Genomic DNA, 14,602 nt, shown 5'->3' with positions numbered 1-14,602 from the left:
TTTGGCTCTATAGTTTCACCTTCAAATTTTACCTATATGCTCATTCAATGTACCACCTTAAGTTCATAGGATATTAAACTTACATTGGCTATTGATTTATAGATTTCAACCACTAGTTTTGAAGTATGTTTAGGACTGATGTATTTGCATGAGTTATAAATTATAATAATGGAATCTACAGTAAATGCATAGCTGAAGTAAATAATTACGTATTGTATATCATTATGTATGAGCAGTTCTTTGTAATTTACACTGCAGCGATACTGTTTTGTTAGAACATGTCACATTTCACAAAGAATGATTTCTTCACTATCTGTACTGTATATTAAATAAATGACCTTTGTTAACATGATAATAAAGAAACATCACATTTGTATTCATATAATAATAGTTAACACCACTGTCGGTGTAAAATAAGACAAGATGATCTCGAAAAATCCACAACCGAAGTGACTAGTTCAGCAGCATAGATGTACACATTGTGAGTTAATACACCGAAAAATAGATTTTTCTTAACTACATAACAATATTCTTCTGATAAAAGTATAAAATGCTTTTCCTTATACAAGAAACAGAGTTAAGGTACATTTATCATCTGGCAACAACAGTATAAATGCTACTTGGAACAAATAGCTGTGATTTAATGTTTGGGGAATATCTGAAATACATTGTAACTGAGCTTGCATGTACTTCATATGCAGGTGATTAAATATCCACCTGTAGAAATATTAGTAATGTGTATATGACAGACATTCATCGGCACACACCCATATTATGACTGATCTTCTCTGCGTCTTTCTCTTCCTCGGAGTACCTATAACATGATGGAAGTAGTTACGCTTGTGTATAACTGCTCAACAAACTTAATATAAACTCTTGAATTTAATCTGACACAAAAAGCTGCTCTCTCTCTCTCTCTGTCTCTCTCTCTCTCTCTCTCTCTCTCTCTCTCTCTCTGTCTCTCTCTCTCTCTCTCTCTCTCTCTCTGGCAATGGTCATTCATTCAGGTGGACAGATAGTTGGGGAATGCTGTGCAGAAATTATGCAGCAGGGCTCTGGTAATTAATGAATAACATGGCTGTCCTGCTTCTGGTAGGGCAGAATAAGCCTGATGAGTTGAATAGGTGAATGGGATAGGTCTTGTACCTGGGTCTTCACGGGGATATGACTCCTGTGGCAAGGGGTTGTGAGTATGTGTGGCATGGAAATGCACACCAGGATGTTGTGTAGATTTGGTGGGCAGTGGAGTCCCACTTTAGGAGTGATGTGATGGATTGTGGGAAAGATGTTCCTCATCTCTGCTCATGGTGATAGACAGTCAAAGCCCTGACAAAGGACAAGGTTCAAATGTTCCAGTCTGGGAGTGATGGGGAGAGTGCTAAGACACCCTATCCTCATTATTTCACAGTCTCGTTACCTTCTCCCACATTCACTTCACTGGTCCTCCGCAGACCAACATGACCCTTCCTGAATGTGGACCTCCACTTCTCTGGTGGCTTCATCCACACTTCTGTACATTTCAGACTCACTGATATGTACTCTTCATAGCTGCCATCCATTCCAAGGCAAAAAAAATCACTCCTGTTAAGTCTGGCCACCTGTGGACGTCGCATCTGCAGTGATGAGCAATCCTTTGCCCAATATGCTGAATGTCTCTTCACAGACAGGCACTATTCCCAAAACCTCATCTGCAGAAAATTTCCCATGCTATATCACACCCCTTAATCCTCCCATCATCCCCAAGCACCAGCTGCAAAGGAGCACCTCCCTTACCTTCATCATCATCCTAGATTGGAAAAACTGAACCATATCCTTCCCTAGGGGTTTGACTAGCTATCACAACACTTAGAAACGAGGAACATCTTACCCACAATACTTCCCATGCCTCTTGAAGTGGTATTCTGCTGTCTACACAGCATCTTGGTCATCCCTGTACAACACACATTCCCAGCCCCTTGTCACATGAGTCATAAGCATGAAACAGGGTGAGAAGAAAGCCTGAGGTAGGGAGATAAAGTAATGAATGGTCTATGCTACCTAACAAACTGTTTGAATGAGCATTTTTCAAGTATTTCAGAGAAATTCCAGCAAATATTCCCAATAACAAATATGTTGTTGTTGTTGTTGTTGTGGTCTTCAGTCCTGAGACTGGTTTGATGCAGCTCTCCATGCTACTCTATCCTGTGCAAGCTTTTTCATCTCCCAGTACCTACTGCAACCTACATCCTTCTGAATCTGCTTAGTGTATTCATCTCTTGGTCTCCCTCTACGATTTTTACCCTCCACGCTGCCCTCCAATACTAAATTGGTGATCCCTTGATGCCTCAGAACATGTCCTACCAACCGATCCCTTCTTCTGGTCAAGTTGTGCCACAAACTTCTCTTCTCCCCAATCCTACTCAATACTTCCTCATTAGTTATGTGATCTACCCATCTAATCTTCAGCATTCTTCTGTAGCACCACATTTCGAAAGCTTCTATTCTCTTCTTGTCCAAACTATTTATCGTCCATGTTTCACTTCCATACATGGCTACACTCCATACGAATACTTTCAGAAATGACTTCCTGACACTTAAATCAATACTGGATGTTAACAAATTTCTCTTCTTCAGAAACGCTTTCCTTGCCATTGCCAGCCTACATTTTATATCTTCTCTACTTCGACCATCATCAGTTATTTTGCTCCCCAAATAGCAAAACTCCTTTACTACTTTAAGTGCCTCATTTCCTAATCTAATTCCCTCAGCATCACCCGATTTAATTTGACTGCATTCCATTATCCTCATTTTGCTTTTGTTGATGTTCATCTTATATCCTCCTTTCAAGACACTGTCCATTCCGTTCAACTGCTCTTCCAAGTCCTTTGCTGTCTCTGACGGAATTACAATGTCATCGGCGAACCTCAAAGTTTTTATTTCTTCTCCATGAATTTTAATACCTACTCCGAATTTTTCTTTTGTTTCCTTTACTGCTTGCTCAATATACAGATTGAACAACATCGGGGACAGGCTACAACCCTGTCTTACTCCCTTCCCAACCACTGCTTCCCTTTCATGTCCTTCGACTCTTATAACTGCCATCTGGTTTCTGTACAAATTGTAAATAGCTTTTCGCTCCCTGTATTTTACCCCTGCCACCTTTAGAATTTGAAAGAGAGTATTCCAGTCAACATTGTCAAAAGCTTTCTCTAAGTCTACAAATGCTAGAAACGTAGGTTTGCCTTTCCTTAATCTTTCTTCTAAGATAAGTCGTAAGGTCAGTATTGCCTCACGTGTTCCCGTGTTTCTACGGAATCCAAACTGATCTTCCCCGAGGTTGGCTTCTACTAGTTTTTCCATTCGTCTGTAAAGAATTCGTGTTAGTATTTTGCAGCTGTGACTTATTAAGCTGATAGTTCGGTAATTTTCACATCTGTCAACACCTGCTTTCTTTGGGATTGGAATTATTATATTCTTCTTGAAGTCTGAGGGTATTTCGCCTGTTTCATACATCTTGCTCACCAGATGGTAGAGTTTTGTCAGGACTGGCTCTCCCACGGCCGTCAGTAGTTCCAATGGAATATTGTCTACTCCGGGGGCCTTGTTTCGACTCAGGTCTTTCAGTGCTCTGTCAAACTCTTCACGCAGTATCGTATCTCCAATTTCATCTTCATCTACATCCTTTTCCATTTCCATAATATTGTCCTCAAGTACATCGCCCTTGTATAGACCCTCTATATACTCCTTCCACCTTTCTGCTTTCCCTTCTTTGCTTAGAACTGGGTTTCCATCTGAATAACAAATATAACACCTCTAAATAATTATGCACTAAGTACGATGGAGTTATTATCATCTGCAAAGTACAAAACTATACAACATCTAAAAATGAAGTTGCTAGGTTTAAATTAGTTACCAATACATGTGATGGAACAATGCATACAGAGTATACAATCTCCCTTAACAAACACAATAAATGAGTCATTCACACCAGGGGAAATTTCCAGAGTACATATTTAAAATGGGCAAGAGTTGTGCCTCTGCCACATAAAGGTAATGCAGAAGGCATAGAAAACTACTGACCTAGATCTCTAGTGTAATCAGTCCTTAAAACAATACTCATTTACAAAAGACATATTACTGAATTACTTGAATAAATACAACCTGCAAATGGAATCACAGTTCGAGTTCTGAAGTGGTACAAGAACAGATTCAGCCACAGTAGAATTTTAAAAAAAAGTAATGCACTTGACAAGGATGAGTGTGTCACAGGAATAGTCTTACATTTTTCAAAAGGTTTTGATATTGCTGGCCATAAGAGTCTACTAACATAAGCTAGAACCACTAGGTTCTAACAATATCTAGCAGGTAGGAAACAAAGAGTAGAGATGACACAAACCTCAAATAACATTAAACTTATCAGAATGTTAATATACAAGTTCATTAATATAAAAGTAATATAGGAGTTTCTCAAAATAGCATAGCATACTCTCTCTCTCTCTCTCTCTCTCTCTCTCTCTCTCTCTCTGCATGTAGTATCAGTGAGCATGCTGTCCGCCTGTGGAATGGGCAAGGTGCACAATCTATCTGAGTCTGACCAAGGGCAGATTGTGAAGGCCCAGAGGCTCAGCGGCATAAGCATTTTGGAAACTGCACAACTTGTCAGGTGCTGTGGTGAGTGTCTTCAACACAAGGTGAAACCATATTAGATGTTATGGGGTTGCGAGGCCATCCCTCATTACAGATATCAGATGCCGTAGGCTGGACAGGCTGGTAAAACATGACAGGTGGTGAATTGTGATGGAACTAACTTTAATGCTTTACAGAGTACAAGTGTATCTGAATATACAGTGCACCAAACACTGTTAATGATGGTCCTCTGCAGCTGACAACCTATGCACTTGCCAATTTTAACATCACGACATTGGCAACTACGACCAAAATCGGCATGTGATCACCGGCTTTGGATGTTGGTGCAGTGACGAAGCATTGCATGGTCTGATGAATGTTGATACCTTCTTCATTGTGCCAATGGAAGGGCAAGAATTGGTTGTCTTCAAGGGGACATGTCTTTGACACTTGTTCTGCGAGATGGAGACAAGCTGGCAGCGGCTTCATTTTACTCTGGGGAACATTCATGTGGGCATCCATGGGTCCTGCGGAGCTTGTACAAGGCACTAGGATAGCCAAGGAGTAATGGAAATTTGTTGCGGACCATGTATACCCCTTCACGATGATCGTGTTTCCTGACAGCAGTGGCATTTTTCGACAAGATAATGCACCCTGTCATAAGGCCAGGAGTGTGATGGAGTGGTTTGAGCAGCACAGTGGCCAGTTCCAATTGATGTGCTGGCCTCCCATCCCACCAGATCTGAGCCAGTTTGAACACATCTGGGATGTTATTGAACATGGCATCAGAGATCATCAGCTCCCTCCCCAGAATTTACAGGAATTAGGTAACTTGTGTGTGCAAATGTGGTGCCAACTCTCTCCAGCGAGCTATCAAAGCGTCATTGCTTCCATACCAAGATGCATCGCTGCTGTTATCCATGCCAAAGAGCAGCTACTAGGTAGGTGGTCATAATGTTCTGGCTCATCAGTGTAGATTCTCAATTAAACTGCTGTGAAGATTCGAAGATACATGGTGAACATTAATGAAACTGACAAAGTACACAAACAGGTTCCTGACTGGAAAAGAGATCCTATGAACATATGTTCAAAAATGGGTGGTGTGCATGCAACGAGAACAAATAGTCCCGGAACACGGTACAGAGCTGCACCGCATCCACGTCACAACAAACGTTCAAAGTGGGTTCCATAGGATGCAACGCACGTGTTCACACATTGTATCACAGATTGTTGCACCGACAGCAGAAATCCCATAACTTTGATGGTCTGGTGCAAAAACCATCCACAAAATCCTTCTTGTGGAGGGAAATCTGCTGTTGTTAATCCTTGCACATATTCCAGATGAAAGGGACAATAGCGGTTGACATGCACAATACACATAATCATACTTTAGCTTACACCATGTTGACAGACGAGTTGCCTGGAGATTGTACTAAGGTTCATCTCAATAGCCTGTAGAACCCAGTACTCTAAATCTGGTGTACACACAGTCTGCCACCTCCCTGCACATTTGTCTGTCTGGAATTGAAATGTTGTGGGATATGGTTGGTGTCTGTGACGGTACTTGTTTTGGTACAACCATTCTGCCTCTCGACCATTTCCATCTGCTCAGTCATTCTTTAACTCCATCTTGGCTTGTTCCTGAAATGAATACCACACCATTCTGCTGCTTACAGTGTGCTGCGTCCTTCACACAGCCTGCAACACACAAGGAACACACGGCACACTGTCAGGACTGTCATTCATCAGTGCCATCTACAGTGGAAATGATGCATTTCCAAACACATGTTCATATGACCTTTTCTGTTCCATTTCCAGTCAGCAATCCATCTCTAGAGTTTGACGGTTTTATTAATGTTCAGCCTGTATATGTAAACAGAATGTCATCAGTGTGTTATGCCCCAACAGTCCTGTCATTATGTATACACAGGCAAGCTCATCATAAAGAGCTATTCAAAACACTGTGGATTTTAACTACTCCATGTGAGTACATTTACCAATTGATAATGCACATCTGAAATAACGTTGAACGTTAGTACACAAACAGCTGTGTTCATGACCACGGAACAAGCTCTGAACTTACATTTACTAAGAAAGAATAGAATGTAAAACTCAAAACAGCATTTTCTACTAAGTAATAAAACTACATAATAAATTGGCCAAGGGGATTAAGGAGATCAGTAAAACAAAACTTATTCAAATAAGTAGTTTAAAAAAATATGTGTCAAGTGATACATGCTATACAGTGAAGGATTACTTAGATAATACTGAATAGGAGTTACAGTACAAATCATAAAATAAGTATAATAATAATAATAATAATAATAATAAAACATCTATCTTTTCACATAACACTTGCAAACTATGTTGTTTTTCTTCTTCTCTTTTTCCTTCTTGAAGACCTAATTCCCAAAGTTATGCAATGTATAAAAGTACGGTTGGAGTCGTTACCAATGACAGCAGACTTTAGGCTCAGTCTGTGCACCTGACGTCATGCATTCTCTGACAGCCGATGGATAATCAGTAGTGTTCTGAGTGCTCTGCTGTGAACATCGTAACCAGTGCAAGCATTCAAAGTGATTGTAGTGAGTTATTTACTGAATTCTTACTCCCTTTGTTGTGGGTTGCTATGGCTGATGTTGGTGGTAAGTGACAAATTGTACATAAGCACATAATCAGCATGATACATGCTTTATTCAAGTGCAAAGCCCCTATATGTGCATATTACAACTGTTGCTTGGAACCAGCAACTCTGCAATCTCCATCCATGCCTGAACCTGCACAGACTGCCCTCATTCATGAATCTGACTGAAGCATTTTATCCTCTTTCTGAGCTCAATATATCACTTATTATAGGGGAATGGTGCCTCAATTTTTCAGGCTAGCAAATCGGAAGTTTCAACAGACAAAATGGAAATCAAACATGGTTGTCATGGTCCTGATGTTAGCTGATAGTGTGTGTAGTGCTACATAATGAAATAATGTGTGCATAATGTGTACAGTTATTGGAAGTGAGAAATGAATTAGCAGTGTAGTGCTAGTCTTTTATATTATGAAATAACTTATTTACAGAACATTGTTGTACACAAGGAGTAAACCAAATGAGGTTGCACTGTTTTGAGCAAACTGGCCTTGTATTTGGAGGCAAACCTGATTTAAGTTTTCCATGATTTCCCTAAATTACTTCAGACAAATGCCAGGACGGTTCCTACCATAAGGTCATGCCGCCCTTGTCAAACTACATCTGCAAGTGTATAAATAGCTGTATATATGAATTATGTTATTTTGTTGTTATTAAATTGTTTATTGAGCAAGGTGGTGCGGTTGTTAGCACACTGGACTCACATTTGGGAGGACGATGGTTCAAACCCACATCTGGGCACCCTGATTTAGGTTTTCCATGATTTCTCTAAATCACTTCAGGCAAATGCTGGGATGGTTCCTTTGAAAGGGCACGGCCAGTTCCCTTCCCCATCCTTCCCTCATCCGATGGGACCAATGACCTCACTGTCTGGTCCCTCCCCCAAATCAACTAACCAACCAACCGTAAATTGTTATACCATGACATGTCCAGCATCCTTGTAAAAGTTATCTATGGACGAATAATACTGAAATAGCTTTTCTGAACTATGTAGATGGGAGCTGTCCTTACAACACATGCTTTGTTCCCAAAATCCTCCCAATATCAATGTCTGATAGGCCCCTGCCCCACACCCATCTCCATACCATCTTTCCCACTGTTTAATGATCCCCTCCCAATCTATTCCCGCACATCTTCATTGTGCACTGCATAACTGACTGTTACTGGTGCCTCTGTATCGCATTCCTATCCCATGGATCTGCTGCCTCTCCCTCCCTCATTGATTCTTGTTCACCAGCTGCCTCCCTCTGAGCCCCCAGTCACACTTTCCTAAGACTAAATGCCTCTCGTATTTGGTGAGTTGTTACTACCCAACCACAATATTACCACACTTGGCATCCTGTGGTCATTATTGGGAACATGCGGTGATGTTACAGTAAACTAGCACAGTGGTGACTAAGGAAATTGCATTGCGAATTATTCAATACAGTTGTGCATATACTACGAAGTGTTTCATCATGTCCTTGTGAAATATCAAAATAAAAAAAGCCAACCGAAGCACACTTACTCCAATGTGCAATGGTACTGTGGTCGAGAGAGAGAGATAGAGAGAGAGAGAGAGAGAGAGAGAGAGTTTTTCAGTGCCAAATGTGTTCTGTAACTTAAATGTAGGTTTTAAGTGAAATACGTGGTACAATGAAGTTCACTTGTAAGAGGAAATGCAAATTATTTACAAAAGAAAAAAGATGAGTTATTTAATCTGAATAGTTGACTGATTATTTGATAGAGGAAAAAATTTACTGACACGAGAATAAAAGTTAATTTTGTTCACAGCCACTACACAGATGTGATAAATTGTAATAATTTGTTAGTTATATTATGCAAAGTAATGATTTTGTGAACACTCAAATGAACCAAACCATTAATTACATAATATATTAATCTTCTGTTTCTTATGCCTTTGTCCTTCACTGGCCCAGGTCAGCATGATTAATTTAAGGGAATGTTAATTTAAGGGGTGGCCCAATGCACTTCCTGTCACCTCCCCATTACCCCTCGGGACAGAATATATGAACCCCACATGTCTGCATATAGTATTATTCATGAGAAAGTGAAATTTAGGCAATATCAGCACCACTTCAATACTAAAACATTCTTTCCAGCATCTAAAATCACCAGAGATCACAGTACTACAAGTACTTCAGCAAGCCACAGTTTAGAAATGACCAAAACAATATGGCTATTTAGAAATATATCTAAAAACAAAGATGATGTGACTTACCAAACGAAAGTGCTGGCAGGTCGATACACACACAAACAAACACAAACATACACACAAAATTCAAGCTTTCACAACAAACGGTTGCTTCATCAGGAAAGAGGGAAGGAGAGGGAAAGACGAAAGGATGTGGGTTTTAAGGGAGAGGGTAAGGAGTCAATCCAATCCTGGGAGCGGAAAGACTTACCTTAGGGGGAAAAAAGGACAGGTATACACTCACACTGCTTGTGTCTGTGTATGTGCGGACAGATATGTGTGTGTGGCCACCAGCAGCCACAAAGTGTCAGGCTTGTAGTTCTATCGTTGCGGCGGGGAGCCGCAAAGCGGTCAACATGTTAAAACCACAATTAGCTGTTATAATTTATTTGAAAAGTGGAAGTACAAGTGCTTTGAACTACTTTATGTGTTGTTTCTTCAAATGAACAGATTACTACAGCATAGGTAGAGCAAAAGTTTTACATTCTAGAAGAAAAATGCTACTTTTAGCATACTTCATAGTACACAGTGCTCCTACAAAATGCTGCGGATTGTTAACTATTCTTCAATGAGCTAGTACATTTTGAAGCACTATCATTATAGAAAGAATATGAAATATCCAGTTGTATGGAGACTATGGAATGAATCAGACAGCACATACACAATTTCTCTGAATTAAGATGCCTTTATGCAGTACGGCACCAATCACTATTACTTAATGTGTAACATAAAACTCATTACAACCTAAGTATTATTCATAGGAAAATGTAAAGGAGAAGCAATAGAAGTACAAACATTTTACTTCGCAAAGCAGAATTTAAGTTCTTATTAGCTACTTTCAATAAAGGTAGTTGTGTTAAGCACAAAGAATTCAAAGTCAGCTTCACAACAGAAACAGAGAATAATTAGTAATGAGACTGGTCCAGCACACAGTTTATGTCAGATTAGTGGCACATCAACTATGCCAGAAAAAGAGAATAATAATTTCATTGTAGTATATTGTGTTGATGAACTGAAGAGTGAGCATCTCTTGTGGTGAGGTAAGTGGCCTTAGCCGGCAAAATGCTTAAATGCTGTACAGGATGACTAAGAATCAGCTTCCCATCTAGCAGTGCAGTGCAATGTATGATGATCCAAAAAGATTCTGTTGGTGTGTGTTTCTTGTGTTAGTTACATTAGTTACTATTTCAGCATTTCGTATACTGGTACTACATTTTGTGGAATATACACACTCCTAGGGAGGTGTAAACATTATACTCTCACTCATTGAAAAGGCGTGCTTTGGGAGGACTGGTATAATGCTGGCAGACAGCCTGTAGGTGCTCCCTGTGATGTACTTAGGTAGAGAGAGTGAGAACTCATCAGCTCACACTGATGAGAAGTGACTCTGATGAGAAGCTAAATTTCATGCTATAACTCTTATGTCACAGATGTTACTACCACAGCATTGAAGGAGAGGCTCTGTAGAGTTTGAAAAGAATAGAGAAAGCCCAACTCAAGTATAACTTTGTGCCAGTTCAAGGAGTGTACAATTGCTGGTGCAAGAGTCAAGGTTCATGTTCTGGTCTGGTACACACTTGTCACAATCCACAAAATTTAAGAACATTACAGTATGGTAGAAATGAGAATAATAATTTGCTTGATATCAACAGTTAGGGATATTCACTGAAAGCGAAAAACTTCTGCTGTCATTGAAGAGTGACTATACACGATGAGCCCACCAAGGAAGACAAAATACAGACTAGCACAGGGGAAAGGAAAACTTTGTTCTACAAAAGAAACTAACTGGCAGCAAACATTGGGGGATTATTGCCTACCTACTTTTTATAACCATAAATTTGAAGTGTATTATTAAATTAAAATGAGAAACTGAACAAATAAGAACAGTTTTTTTTTCTGTGAACATTTAGAAAGTAGTTTTTTTGTGAACCTTCAGAAAGTAGCATATGGTACAAGATCCCAATGTTTTCAAGAGACAATGTCTCGTTTTCACAGCTACAAAACCACACTCTTTAGAAAACTTGTTACACAGACAATGTTCAAATCAATGTGAAGTTCCATGAGTCCAGCACACAATTCACTTCATCCTAATGAAAATTTTTTGAATAACTTTTACCAGACACACATATTTTCCAAGTGTAATCAATTTCTTATTCATACAGAGAACTGAAAGACAGCTATGCCCGACATATACAACAGATAAGTGGATGAAAATGGCTAAGAGTTGTAAGAAACTGTAACAGTTTACCACAGACTTCATGTGCACTGGACCAGGATTTTGTGTAAAACAATTATCTCATTCAAACAATCATTACACATGAAATAGTGTGTCAACAATTTTAAGTTATGCCTGCGCAACTGAAAGATACTTCCCATAAATGTAGTCCATATAACAACAACCTATCAAGCAGTACTTCTGCACCTATATTCTGAAAAACTTTAAGGTGTCTGGCAAACAGTACTTTCTATTGTATCATTTATTGAGGTTTCTGCTGATTCTATGCATTGTCGGCACGTGAATATAAAGATTCCTTATGTGTCTTTGAGTTGTTAACAGACAAATTTTAGTCATAATCACTTTAGGAATGTTACGTAGGTTGCTGAAAAATTCAGCCAGACAACCAATTCTTGGAACCTTCTAAGTAGGTCATGAATGTCTATCTTTCGATGTGTTTAGTTCACATTTTTCAACAGTTGCATGTCATACATCCATAAGCATGTGTTTATTTATTCATTATTTCATTCATTCATCCATCCATCCACACATCATGTTCAATAAATCCCATCAACAAATGAAATCTTCCTGGATACAGAACTAGTCAAGTTACACATTAATTGGCAGAAGCAGGCTACTTCTGTGATGTATACTGACAACCAATTACAAGTAGTGCTAATCTCATTTGAAACAAGCCACTGCTCTTCCTCTTAGGCCACAACAGCTAGTTTTATCTGTTTAAATTATGTAGACAGGCACAGGTCTGAAGGGAGAAGGGCATCATGATCCCCATTTCCCCAGGAACATTTTACTGAAAGCATTTATGCCACACACATGGGCCTGTGACCTGACTTGCTGCAGACAACATCCCATCCACAAAAATATGGCAAGTCACAGGCTGGTCATACCTGCTATCAACAACAAACCTGACATGGTTTGTGAGCCCACAGATAGGACCAGACCACCACATTAAGTTGAATAAGGCAAAACAGAAAGGACAAAGTAAGAAAAAATGACAACTGGCTTCCCCAGAATGTAAGTATAAGTGAATGAAAGAAACACTGGTAACCTGATTTACATGTTCACATAGCACTGGTCAGCAAAACCTTTGTTTACAATTGTTGTAAACAATTGTTGAGCTTTTAATGCTGACTGATTGGTTCAAATGGCTCGGAGCACTATGGGACTCAACTTCTGATGTCATCAGTCCCCTAGAACTTAGAACTACTTAAACCTAACTAACCTAGGGACATCATACACATCCATGCCCGAGGCAGGATTTGAACCTGCAACCGTAGCGGTCTTGCGGCTCCAGACTGTAGCGCCTAGAACCGCACGGCCACTCCGGCCGGCAATGCTGACTGAAATGTTGATAATGATAAGGACACACTTAAATTTGATGTGACATAAATTATGATGTCATCAAAGTTGCTTGAGTTTGTTCTTCTTAGAGATCTTAAATCAATTGTGGGACACAAGAATTTCTCAAAATTTTGAACAAATGTTCTTCAAATGACGTATTTCTCCAACTGCAATTTCTAGGAAGTTATGCTAAAGTGATGCACTAAGCACTGATGTGTGAACCCCTCCAGAACTGAACCCTTGATCAACTAACATGTATAACTTTATGCGCAAGATCCTCACCAGTATGTATACTTGTAAAATTAAAGCTTGGTAACAAGCAAATTTTACACCCCATATACTCTCATAAATCATAGGAATAGCTAATGAGGTACACTTCTATTTCAGTTAATGAATATTTGGGGATTTCCAATTTCTGGCCCGATAACTGCCAATAACCTGTATGATTTTAGCACCAGAATATGAAATTACTTTCTGAACCTTAGACAGGGATGGGCATGCTCTGCACATACTTCTATAGTTCACCTTATGTCAGAAGGCAGACCAGTTTAGAAATGTTCCACCTCAGCAACCACCAGTAACAATGGATGAGACTTAGTCTTCCCCTTGACAAGCTTTAGAAAAAAAAGGCATTTTTGCATGTTTTGGGCAAATCAGGAGCTACTTATTTTAGTGCAGTTGGCACAGCGGAAAGAATCCAGAATGGTAATTCCATGGTCAAATCCCTCTGTGGACACTTTTTTTTCCATTATCAATTTTTACTTTGTTAGACTGCAAAAAGAGAGAGAGAGAACATATTTATGTATGCCACCTCCTCCCAAGCCCTTTGGTCAAATTCTGCCAAATTTGGCACACAACAAGCAAACTTCATAAGTATCTACCCCCCCCCCCCCCTTCCAGCCCCTGTCATATAGGCTGCCCTGCAAAACAAACACATTTTCTGGTAATACCATTGGCCTGCTTTATCGACCTGGTTTGCAAGAGAAGCCTACAGATCAGGGGCAAGAAATGGTTTACAGCTTCTGCAGTGTAGGCTACCCCGCATAACAGGCATGGTGTATTGGAGTAGTATTAGCCTGCTTTATTGACCTGTTTTGCATGGGCTACACATGCAGATTAGGATGGTTGGGAAAGGTTGAGATGGATAAAGGAGGGGTTGGAGAGAGGGGGGGCAGAGCTGGATAGGGAAAGGGGGAGGAGGTGATGGATAGGAAAAGGTGAAGGTAGAGATGAGGAGGGGGGGGGGGGGGGAGGTGGTGAGGCAGAGATGAACAGGGAAAGGCGGGGAGGATGAAAAAGATATGGAGAAGGGAGCTGGTGCAGATGGACAGAGTGAAGGGGAGGAGGAGGTGAACATGAGGGCAGAGGGGACAGGACAGAAGGAGGAGATGGACATGGAAGGGGGAAGAGGAGTTGCTGGACATGGAGAGGGAGAGAGGGAGGAGAGATAGATAGAGAGATGGGGAGAGGACAAAGTGGTGATAGAGGCAGAGGGAGGAGGTGATAGTCAAAATCAGGGGAAATGGATCTTACACGGTGGGATGGATGTCATAGAGGCAGATGGACAGTGACACGGAAGAGCTCA

The sequence above is a fragment of the Schistocerca piceifrons genome, chromosome 3 (assembly GCF_021461385.2).
Source record: "Schistocerca piceifrons isolate TAMUIC-IGC-003096 chromosome 3, iqSchPice1.1, whole genome shotgun sequence".
In the NCBI taxonomy this organism is placed as follows: domain Eukaryota; kingdom Metazoa; phylum Arthropoda; class Insecta; order Orthoptera; family Acrididae; genus Schistocerca; species Schistocerca piceifrons.
Note: the sequence above shows the minus strand (reverse complement) of the source record.